Below are 12017 nucleotides of genomic sequence, written 5' to 3'. Positions count from 1 at the left end.
GCAACCAACACTCAACTGAAACAAAATTTTTGTAAGTCAAACTTATCCTTTCTACATGTGATACAGTGTAATATTTTCTGTTCCATTTCATTTAATTTTTTTTTTTTTTTTAAAGACTGTGGTGTGGGATGGAGTTTTGTTTTTTTTTTTTTTTTAATTTATTTATTTACTTTTGGCTGTGTTGGGTCGTCATTTCTGTGCAAGGGCTTTCCCTAGTCGTGGCAAGCGGGGGCCACTCTTCATTGCAGTGCGCGGGCCTCTCACTATCGTGGCCTCTCTTGTTGCGGAGCACAGGCTCCAGACGCGCAGGCTCAGTAGTTGTGGCTCACGGGCCTAGTTGCTCCGCGGCATGTGGGATCTTCCCAGACCAGGGCTCGAACCCGTGTCCCCTGCATTAGCAGGCAGATTCTCAACCACTGCGCCACCAGGGAAGCCCTTCATTTAATTTTTTAAAGACTGACATGACTGACTAAATTGATTTCACAGTCCATGTTTCACAATCTGCAATTTGAAAAATAGCGGTCTGGGATAGGTCAGTATGCAGCTAAAAATATCAAATAAGTTGTCAAGAAGTACACTGGAAATAAAAACAAAAGACATTACTTAAATAATATTCGAGTATTTAGGCTGATGTACCTTAACAAAGATATTAACCACAGGAACACAAGGAACATTCTTTGCCCTGGAAGTGATCAGCTTAAATCTAATGAAGTACCATTTCACAAAGGGCATTAACTAAAGGGTAGTAAACCTAACACCTTGATTACACTACAAGTGGTGGTAAATATAGAAAAAAATGAATGACTAAAAACCTCTCGAATTTAATCTCCTGTTCTACATCTGTTCACACTTGCACACCACAAACTACATCTTTAGCAATCTAAAGAGAAGGTGAAGGTGATGCAAATATCTGATACAGTTGAAGTTTTCAGACATACAGTCAAATCTTGCTAGAAGCAGCAGAAAGAAATCTGAGATGTAAATATAATTTTCATTAAATACATTAGAAGACTCATTGGTAAATTACCTTACAAATGTCTAAAATACTAGTGCTTTACTTGCATCGTACGTTTCTCAGGGATGGGACTGCCTGTTTACTTCATCCCAGTCTGCATCAGCTTATTTACTTCGGCTGTGCCTCAGACTGCTTTTCTTTCATTCTGCATATTCTCCTTAGATGATCCATCCGTTCTCTCGCTTTGAACTTTTTCCTGAACTCACTGACTAGATAACCAACCCAGATCTTCCCCAGACACATTAGTCAGTTGCCTATTGCATCAATCAATCTAGGAGTCCAATAGATGCCTAAGAAGCAAACATATCTAAAACCCAACTCCCTCCCTCCCTCATAGTGAATCAGTTTCTTCTCTTCCTGTGCTTCCCAATACACTGAATATTACTAGGTAGAACCCGCCCATTTCTGCCTAGGAGTCATGTTTTCTCACGCTCCAAACCCGATCAATCAAGTCACCAAGTTCTGCCAATTCTACCTCCTCAATGTATATATTTAATTCACCCCTTCTTCTTCATGCATGTTGCCTCTATCTTTGTTCTGGTCCTCACCACCTCTCACTGGTACAAAAACCTTTCTGCTGATCTCCTACCTCTGGCGCAGGCCCTGTAGCACACGGCCAGGGGAGGGGCTTTTCAGCACCACTCTCTTCTCTGAGAAGTCTTTGAGCAGAGGTCCCCAACCTTTTTGGCACCAAGGACCGGTTTCATGGAAGACAATTTTTCCACAGACGGGGGGTGGGGGGCTGAGGGGGATGGTTTTGGGATGATTCAAGTGCATTACATTTATTGTGCACTTTATTTCTATTATTATTACATTGTAATATATAATGAAATAATTATACAACTCACCATAATGCAGAATCAGTGGGAGCCCTGAGCTTGTTTTCCTGCAACTAGATGGTTCCATCTGGGGGTGATGGGAGACAGTGACACCTGAAGTGTGTTGCTTATATCCAGTCTACTGTGTAATCTCTGCTAATGATGATCTGTATTTGCAGCCGCTCCCCAGCGCTAGCATCACCGCCTCAGCTCCACCTCAGATCATCAGGCATTAGATTCTCATAAGGAGCATGTAACCTAGATCCCTCGCATGAGCAGTTCACTGTAGGGTTCGCGCTCCTATGAGAATCTAATGCCGCAGCTGATCCGACAGGAGGCGGAGCTCAGGCGATAATGTGAGTGATGGGGAGTGGCTGTAAATACAGATGAAGCTTTGCTCGCTTTCCCACCGCTCACCTCTTGCTGTGCGGCCCGGTTCCTAACAGGCCATGGACCGGTACTGGTCCGTGTCCCAGGGGTTGGGGACCCCTGCCTTAGAGTGCCTGCCATGCCTACAGCACTCTGCCTGGAAGTTTCTTAAGCCAAACTGTTTATGTGTTATACCACATCCCCACAGCTGATGAAAGTTGCTGACCCAAAGGCAGCCAATTGCATGCCTAGAAGGATGTCCAGCATCAGAGTCCTGCCAAAGTGGGGTAGGGGGTGAGAGGTGGGAGTGGTCCACACTGGATTAAAACTGGCTGCCAATCAAATCCTCCCTCTTGGGAAACACACAGAGAGGCTGCAGACACACACCTGCACGTGGAGGCGCCAGAGACAGCCTAAAGCAGAATGGGCACCAAGACAGCACAGGGACCCGAGCACAGAACATTGTTCTAATTTTCACAAGGTCTTGCTGGGCAGTGGTTAACGTGGTTATCTCTTCCCTACTTTCCCCACGAATCCCTCAACAGTCCCCCATGAACTAAGCAAGTTTCTATCACTTAAAACTTGGAAGAGTCTAACACCCACAGCTCACTTTTTCCAATCCGTCTTCTATCAGTACATAGCTGCAGATGATTCTCCAGAATACAAATGTGGAGGCACAGTCCTGCATCACAACTCTTTACAGCTTCTCCTTCCATATGGGAGAGAAGTTTCAAATCCTGAGCATGTCATGACGCCTGGTCTTGCCTATTCTGCCTGGGCCTCAGCTTCTCCCTCTCAACTCAGGTGAACCCTCACCTATGCTGTGATCTCTCACCTGCGTGACGCTGCAGACCCTCTTCCCTCTGCTTCGATCCCACCCCGTTTGTCAAGTCTCAGCTTCCACACTTTCCCTCAGGAATGCCTTTCCTGTCTCCTAGACAGTGCCTTCAATAAAATTCCACAGGGGCTTCCCTGGGGGCGCAGTGGTTGAGAATCTGCCTGCCAATGCAGGGGACACGGGTTCGAGCCCTGGTCTGGGAAGATCCCACATGCCGCGGAGCAACTAGGCCCGTGAGCCACAACTACTGAGCCTGCGTGTCTGGAGCCTGTGCTCCGCAACAAGAGAGGCCGCGATAGTGAGAGGCCCGCACACCGTGATGAAGAGTGGCCCCCGCTTGCCACAACTAGAGAAAGCCCTCGCACAGAAACGAAGACCCAACACAGCCAAAAATATAAATAAATAAATAAATACATAAATACATAAATTTTTAAAATTAAAAAATAATAAAATAAAATTCCACGAAAGCAATCATCATGTGCACTGTTACTGTTAACAAATCAGTATCTACTCTGTCTCCAGCTAGGATGGGGGAGGGCAGGGCTTTGTTCTGTAATTCTTAACAATCTTTAATTATTTCCCTTACTAAGCAAATACTTATTGAGCACCGTCGATGCACCAGCCTGTGAAAATATAACAATAAACAAGACAGGCACCATCTTTGCCATCCCAGAGCTTGGCAGGGAAGATTAGCATTAAATAGCACAATGTGGCAGTGTTATGTCGAGGGTAGAACAGGGCACCATGGGAGGCGGCAGCACAGGTGGGGAGGCTTCTCCACCTAGCGATAGTCACATGAGACCTCAGTAGGGAGCAGAGCTCAGCAGGAAAGAGTTTTATGGGAAGGAGAAAAGAGGGAAAGATAAAGGAAAATGTTAGAGGAAAAGGAATCAGCATATGTAAACCAGTAAGGTAAGAGGAATCTTGCTGCGATCATAGAAAGAGTAAGTTCATTGGAGCTCAGAGTGCCCACAGCCAGGGGCAGGCGACCAGGTGGGAGTGGGCACAGCTGTCAACTCACTGTGGGCTGTCGTGGTCATGCTATCGATGCAGCATTTTACTCTAAGGGCAGTTATGGGTTTTAAGCAGGACATCAGATCCTATTTTGAATAACCAATTAGCCTGAGTATCAATTACAAGGGAGAAGCAGAGAGGTGAGTTGGAGGGCCATTAGAATAGCTTGGGTGAGCTATGGTGGCAGTGGAGGTGAGAGAGGCAAGTGCAATGGGGAGATTAAGAGGATGAATGATCAGGACTTGGTGACTGATTCAGTGTAGGTGTGGTGGCTTTGTAACGTGTCAGCCTGGCTGGGCTTAAACTACCTTTCCTAGAATTCCCTTTCCTGCATGTGTCCTGTCTTGTTTCTTCATGAGTTTTTGGAAGATGGAATGGTTAAGTACTGAGGAGCAACTTGTGTACCAGCATAAGCACTGAAAGCACTGTGCTCCCCCATCCTCAGTAACGCGAAGATTTGAGAAGGATGCTCCTAAACAGATGGTCGGACAGACTAAAGCGTTAGTTCGCTGAGCCTCCATGCTTGCTAATTAATTCTTCAGTTTACTAGGATTTAAAATGATTGTTCAAAACAAGACATTCCTTAAAATAAATGCTAGGTGAAAGTCTCAACATGGTATTGATTATTAAGATGGTTATTTTAAACAGCTGAGGCTCGTTATTAAATAACAGAATTGCCTTACCTGCCCTGTTGGTTTAATTAAGCTGTTTTCAGTTCATAAAAAGATTATCTACAGTTTTGATATTCATTTTCTCCTGGATTGTGTTTTCCGGTTTTCTAGTTAAAATGGTAAATGGAACTCTATAGCAGATTTCATTTTACAATTCAGATATATAATAGAGTTGACATTTATTACTGGGAAAGCATAATTTTCAGGACGATGGCTTGAATACCCTGGGTACTGAGAATTAAAAGTTGTAAATTCTAGTTTTGACACAGCTGCTTACTATGTTACCACATGTCACCTAACTTCTGGGTGTTTCTTTCTCACTGGCAAATATTAGAACTGAATACTGACCTATCTCATGCAGAGCAGTGAGAGTGAACTAAGTTATCTATTATAAAGGATATTGAGACTGTGTAGTATTTTCACTATACAAAAGATTATGGGGGGAAAAAAAAGCCTAAGGCTTAAGCTTTTTATTGTACAGAATTCTTCAAATTTATTAAAGGAGCTTTTGGGTGAGTTCTTTTTATATTGGAATTCTGATATTGAAAGTGGGTATATGCAAATGCAAACCATGCAACTATTCATTTAGAGCAGTAAATGAAATCTCAAGAGCATTTCTGTAATAAGACAGGCGCTCCAAGTGTATATTATTCCTTTAGAATAACAAACAGGTTTTGAAACATGTAATAATTTGGACAGGTTGCTAGGCTTATTGTTGTCATTTGAAAAAAGGAGCACTGTTATCCAAAAACCTGAGATCTAAAATAATTCAGGGCACAATTTAAAAAAATATATATCAGACACACATGATAAAAATAGGTTAATGTGTGTAATGAAGTTAAGACACATACTTTCCTTCTCCTCTTACTCCATTTGTTTATTACCATGAGCATCTCTCTTTGGGAGGGACCTTCAGAGGACATTCGTAAAAGCAGATTCTTGTGTTTTCTTAATCTGGTGCCATGCGAAAGGGAATGCGATGAGAATGTCAAATGCCTGATTGGGACTACACAGGAAATTATTACCTTTATTAAACATAAAAGTTGATATAGTTTTGTAGGCTCAATAAAACTTGTATGTTCTAGTAAATTATGAAAATTGTTAGAATGTTGGATTATCAATAAACAGCTAGCAAACTAAGTGCTAGTATCATGATCTAAAACACTAAATTAGTTTCTCAAATTTTCAGCATTTTAAAAAGATCACTATATACTAAATAAGAAGAAAATTAATATACTTAAAATATTATTGTATAGAATTTTTAAACTGAAGTATAGTTGATTTACAATGTAGTGCTACATTCTAGTGTAAAGTGATTCAGTTATATATATATATGTATAAATATATATATAGTTTTTCAAATTCTTTTCCATTATAGGGTATTATAAGCTACTGAATATAGTTCCCTGTGCTATACAGTAGGTCGTTGTTTTTTATCCCTACTATATACACTAGTTTGCATCTGCTAATCCCAAACTCCCAGTCCATCCCTCTCCCACCCCCTCTCCCCTTTGGCAACCACAAGTCAGTTCTCTATGACTGTGAGTCTGTTTCTGTTTTGTAAATGTGTTCATTTGTATCATTTTTTTTTTTAGATTCCACATATAAGTGATATCATATATTTGTCTCTCTCTGTCTGACTTAACTTTACTTAGTATGATAGTCACTAGGTCCATCCATGTTGCTGTAAATAGCATTTTTCATTCTTTTTCATGGCTGAGTAATATTCCAGCAAATATATATTCTACATCTTCTTTATCCATTCATCTGTTAATGGACACTTAGGTTGCTTTCATGTCCTGGCTATTGTATATAGAGCTGCTATGAACATTGGGGTGCATGCATCTTTTTGAATTAGAGTTTTCTCCAGATATGTGCCCAGGAGTGGGATTGCTGGATCATATGGTAGTTCTATTTTTAGTTTTTTAAGGAACCTCCGTACTGTTCTCCATAGTGGCTGTACCAATTTACATTCCCACCAACAGTGTAGGAGGGTTCCCTTTTCTCCACACCCTCTCCAGCATTTATTACTTGTAGACTTTTTGATGATGGCCATTCTGACCAGTGTGAAGTGATACCTCATTGTACAGTAGTTTTGATTTGCATTTCTCTAATAATTAGCAGTGTTGAACATCTTTTCATGTGCCTGGTGACCATCTGTACGTTTTCTCTGAAGAAATGTCTATTTAGATCTTCTGCCCCCATTTTGATTGGGTTGTTTGTTTTTTTGATATTGAGCTGTATGAGCTGTTTGTATATTTTGGAAATTAATCCCTTGTTGGTCACATCATTTGCAAATACTTTCTCCCATTCTGTAGGTTGTTTTTTCATTTTGTTTATGGTTCCTTTGCTGTGCAAAAGCTTATAAGTTTGATTAGGTCCCATTTGTTTATTGTATTAAATTCTTAAAATTTATATATATATATATATATACATATATATATATATATTATATATGTACATATACAGACAGACACACACACATATATTAAGGGATTTTTTTATAGGGATTTTATCCTACACAGTGTAGACAGTGCTTATGAGTCTCTGAAAGTCTATTCTCTTTGCATCTGATGTTGGAGTCTAAAGTCCACAGGATGGGAAGCCAGGAAGGAAATATGAATGTAAAGAAAGAATAAGAGCAATCTGGAACTCATAAGCACGAGATGGAGTCCCTCAGGACAAACTGAAACCCATACCAGGTTTTGTTGCCTCTGACCTTTATGGTGTGGGTATCTGCCTAAGCCAGAGTGCTGCCACCCACAGCTGGACCAGGAGTGGGAGAAGCTGAAGGGGGGCCAGGGCAGGGTGGAGCAGTTGCTGGCTGAGTCACTGCCTCACACCATGAGGTGATGAGACTGCAGGTAAGCGAGAAGGTGTGTGAGCTACAAAATGGCTGTTGCTTCACTTGCTAAAAAATAAAGTGAGGTATATTGAAAATTTAAAGAGTTTATTTGAGCATTTATTAATTCCAACCAGGCAATGGTTAGGAACACTCTGCCAACAGGAGCCAGGGAAAGATATTACAGAACAGGAATGAAAACAAAGAAAGGACATTTTTTGCGTGGCTATGGTTTATGACCTACTTGGTTGTTTGTGATCAGCTGTCCTTAGCATCTTGGTCTTGATTTCATAACCTTGAGGCATTTGCAGGCTTAGATTTTGGTTTGCTTACATAGACCATGAAAGCATTAGAGCCACCTCAGTCTAATGGCCTCCTTGTTTAATCAATTTCACAACAACTTCCATCCTCCAGCTCTCCCATAAGAATGTCTCTCAGGAACAAGCTCTTAAATGTTCTGCCTCCTTTTGCACTTAACGGTCAGAATGACAGTAAGGCCAACCTGTCTTTAAGGGTAAGGACCTGGTTAAAAATGACTTCTATACCCAGTGAGTAATGTCCCCTTCAAAATAGGTTCCATAGGAAGTTCTAGTCTTAATCCAATAATTCTTCTGCTCAGATCATTTTTTAAATTCCATTTTTGGAATTTTGTTTTGCATATTCATTCTCAAACAGTGGGAAAGAATGCTAGTCTATTTAATATTGTTAGATATTTCATGTAAAAGTTATTGTAAACTGACTCAGGAAGCAACTGAAAAATGGAGTTCAGGGACTTCCCTGGCGGTCCAGTGGTTAAGAATCCGCCTTCCAATGGAGGACACGTGGGTTCCATCCCTGGTCGGGGAACTAGGATCCCACATGTCACGGGGCAACTAAGCCCGCACGCTCCAACTACTGAGCCCGCCTGCTCTGGAGCCTGCGTGCCGCAGCTAGAGACAAGCCCTTGTGCCACAACTAAGACCCAATGCAGCCAAAAATAAATAAATAAATAAATATTTTTAAAATTTAAAAATAAATAAACTAGGTCTTCCCTGGCCATCCTGTTTTTTAAAAAACTGGAGTTAGTTAAAAAAAAATCATGTTGAGTAAAAGTGCACATGATTTGAATAAGCATATAGCTTCCTATGGGGGCTGCTCATGTTTGGATGTAAATGACTGATAGACTGGTTTTTTAAAAAAATTCTCACCTCCTTAAATAAGCTCAACATATTTACCAATTCCAATTGAAGTGTAAATGTATTGCTTTGTCTGCTCACCACCTATCCTTCCCTCTTCTGATGACAGTATACTGCTTTTCCTTGGGAATGAGCCCCTTACCCACTTTCAATCTATTTAGCTCCTGGGGAGGATGGACAACTCAGATGAGATCAATCAGATACATTCCATCACTATGGCTACAGTAATTGGCTCCGGGATGGGCCCCAAACCCAAGTATAAGACTCGATTCCAGGACTTTGGCTGAAACTGGCTTTCTTTTGGGGTTACCAAGTTAAAAATATAAATCTGTAACTGCTAGGAACCATTATATGGGGAGATCTTCCTGAGGATGAAGTCAATGCAGAATAAGGCAGAGCTGAAAGATGGAGAAAGAATCCTGATGACATCATTTGAGTAGCTAGATTCAGCTCCACCTGAAACCAGGTTCCTGAACTTTTCAGTTATATGAGCCATTAATTTTTTTTTCTCATTTTTACCCACTTAAGTGTGTTTCCCTATGTAATGGATTCAGTCAAGAAAAAAAAAAAAACAGGAAATGTTACAGTTTATACATACACAAACATGTGGCTTATGTGGTGCCCACTTATCTTGTTATTAGTTTTAGTTTGACATCTTTAATAATGTATATTTCATTTTTCAATTTCATAGCTACACAAAGCATTTTTAATTTCTGGACTACTTTACAGAGCTGGAGGTTTAGTGGTAGGGGTAGGGAGGAAAAGGTGGTTATTCTTAAGACATTTTCATTAGTGACTCCTTAAGTTTGGAATATATGATTTTGAATTAAGATATATCCAAAGTCAGCAATGTTACCATAAGAGGCTAAGAGAATTTACACCGGAAATTAACCCGACATCTTTTACCTTCTCTATGTGTCACAGCCTTCCTTTCGCCAATCAGGTTAACAGCTCTTTGAGTCTTTCTGGCAGGATATTTCCTGGGCTATCATAAAAAAAAAAACTCCGATTCTTTCATGTAAACCCGTTGCAGGTTGTTTTTCTCTAAAAAATCTGATCAATACATCTGTTTCTCCAGGGGTAGAGAAAGAACAAACAGCAAGTCCTGATAAAACTTCTCTGGCATTGTTCATTTCCTCAAATGCTATACGTGCCACACACTTATTACTTTAGTCCTCTGCTATTAATAAGACTTTTTTTTTTTTTAAAAGAATTTCACTTATTTATTTATTTATGGCTGTGTTGGGTCTTCGTTTCTGCGCGAGGGCTTTCTCCAGCCGCGGCAAGCGGGGGCCACTCTTCATCGCGGTGCGCGGGTCTCTCACTATCGCGGCCTCTCTTGCTGCGGAGCACAGGCTGCAGACGCGCAGGCTCAGTAATTGTGGCTCACGGGCCTAGTTGCTCCGCGGCATGTGGGATCTTCCCAGACCAGGGCTCGAACCCGTGTCTCCTGCATTGGCAGGCAGACTCTCAACCACTGCGCCTCCAGGGAAACCCCAATAAGACTTCTTGAGGAAACACTAAAAGCTCTAATTCCATCCAGATGCAAGCAGTGTGCAAGACCAGCACCTCATCCTTGAGGTTCTAGCGAAATTACGAAGAGCGTATCGTGACTCATACGTTCTCAAGCATTTCCCTCTGTCCTAAAATCTGAAACCAGGAAATTTGGAGCAGGTTGCTTTTTGGAAATTTACTTTTCAGCTACTGTAACTCGTATCATGGCTCTGCAATGTTTTCTCTCCTCGCCGAGGAAGGCAGTTAACGTTAAAGAATTAGCTCAGGAGTTCAGCTCCACATCCTTAAAGTCCCTCAAAGGAAAATTACAATGCCACTCACTGCAAACACAGAGCGTCATCAGAAGAAGATTTGCAAACAAGTCTTTGGCTGCAGGTTCCACAATACTACCACTTCACATGCGAAGTTGACAAAAGCATTATTCTGTCAGGCCCGATGCAGAGAAATGAGCATGCGTCAGGCAGTGTCTTTTGTGTTGAACCAGATCCTCAAGATGAAATGCAATGATGAGCCTATGATTTCCACCCGTTCCTTTTTCGGCAGGAAACCCAATCTCCTGGTGCCCAGTTGTTCAGTGAAACTTGCCCCCTGTCATTTCTCCCACTGTTCCCTTCCATAGTGATATCCTAGAGAGAACGTGCTTCAGAGAGGCAATAGCTTTGTACAGCTTTACTAAAATTTTCAAGAAGAGTATTCTGGAACCTTTGTGACAGAAAGTTTAGGAAAAACTTTTAACCATTGAAACTTCTTATATGAAGTGTTTAACTACACCCCACTCCACCTGCTCCGTGTAAGGCCACTTAAAGAGAAATACCTGTTCAGAAGTAAAATAAGTGTATGGGAAACTGCTACTTCTGTTTTGGAATAATCGCTGTCTATTTGAACAAGATTATAACTACCAGAGGAAGACAGCAACTCCTGGAAAGTTTGAAAAGAGCAATGATTTTCCTGAACACCCTTTTCCCTCTTAAGTATATTTCGGGGAGAGTAAGTAAGAGATGGGGAAAGGTAAAAGTTTTACTAAAGTAGTGATACTAAAAGATGTTGATACAAAGTGTTCTTAATGAAAACTGCTTAGTCAAAAAGTTGCTGCTGCTTCTTGAATTCATTTCAAATAAAGCTCTCTGTTTAAGAGCTTTGAAAGTAAATTATACATATCACACTAATAGTTGGTTTGAGTTTTCTTTTGACATTATATAATTTCCAACTTTGAGGAAAATACTAGTATTTATAGATAGTATTTATGAATTTTGCAAGTCAAAAATATAACAGACCTTTAGTTGCAATGTTCATATCACTACATAGAGTGACTAATTTTTCAAATTAGTAAAGGAAGTTAGAACTATGAGTCAGTGAGCGGATCACCCTAATGAATGAAAATAAAATTTATGCTTCTCTCAAATGGACTGTATTTTATTTTTAAAATATTTATTAAGACTTATTAGTTTTGTGCTAAATTTTTTTAGTAGTTTTTCCCTATATGTGTTCCAACTCTTCAGCATGTTATAGTGTTTATACATGCACAATCTAATATTGAGTCAGACATGAAATGGACCTTAACAGATAATAAAGATATACAAATAGTACAGCATATTCCAATCCACTCAGAAGTACAGGTAGAGCGCCACACTTCAGAACCATTTCAATATTTAACACAAACTTTAAGGCAGGAAAAGAGGTCTGTGCTGTTAACCTAATTACCACCTACTAAACTATAAAAACAATGATGAAGCCATTTATATGTCTATTTTCTTGACCTT

This window comes from Eschrichtius robustus, chromosome 3 (genome assembly GCF_028021215.1).
Source record: "Eschrichtius robustus isolate mEscRob2 chromosome 3, mEscRob2.pri, whole genome shotgun sequence".
Lineage (NCBI taxonomy): Eukaryota > Metazoa > Chordata > Mammalia > Artiodactyla > Eschrichtiidae > Eschrichtius > Eschrichtius robustus.
Note: the sequence above shows the minus strand (reverse complement) of the source record.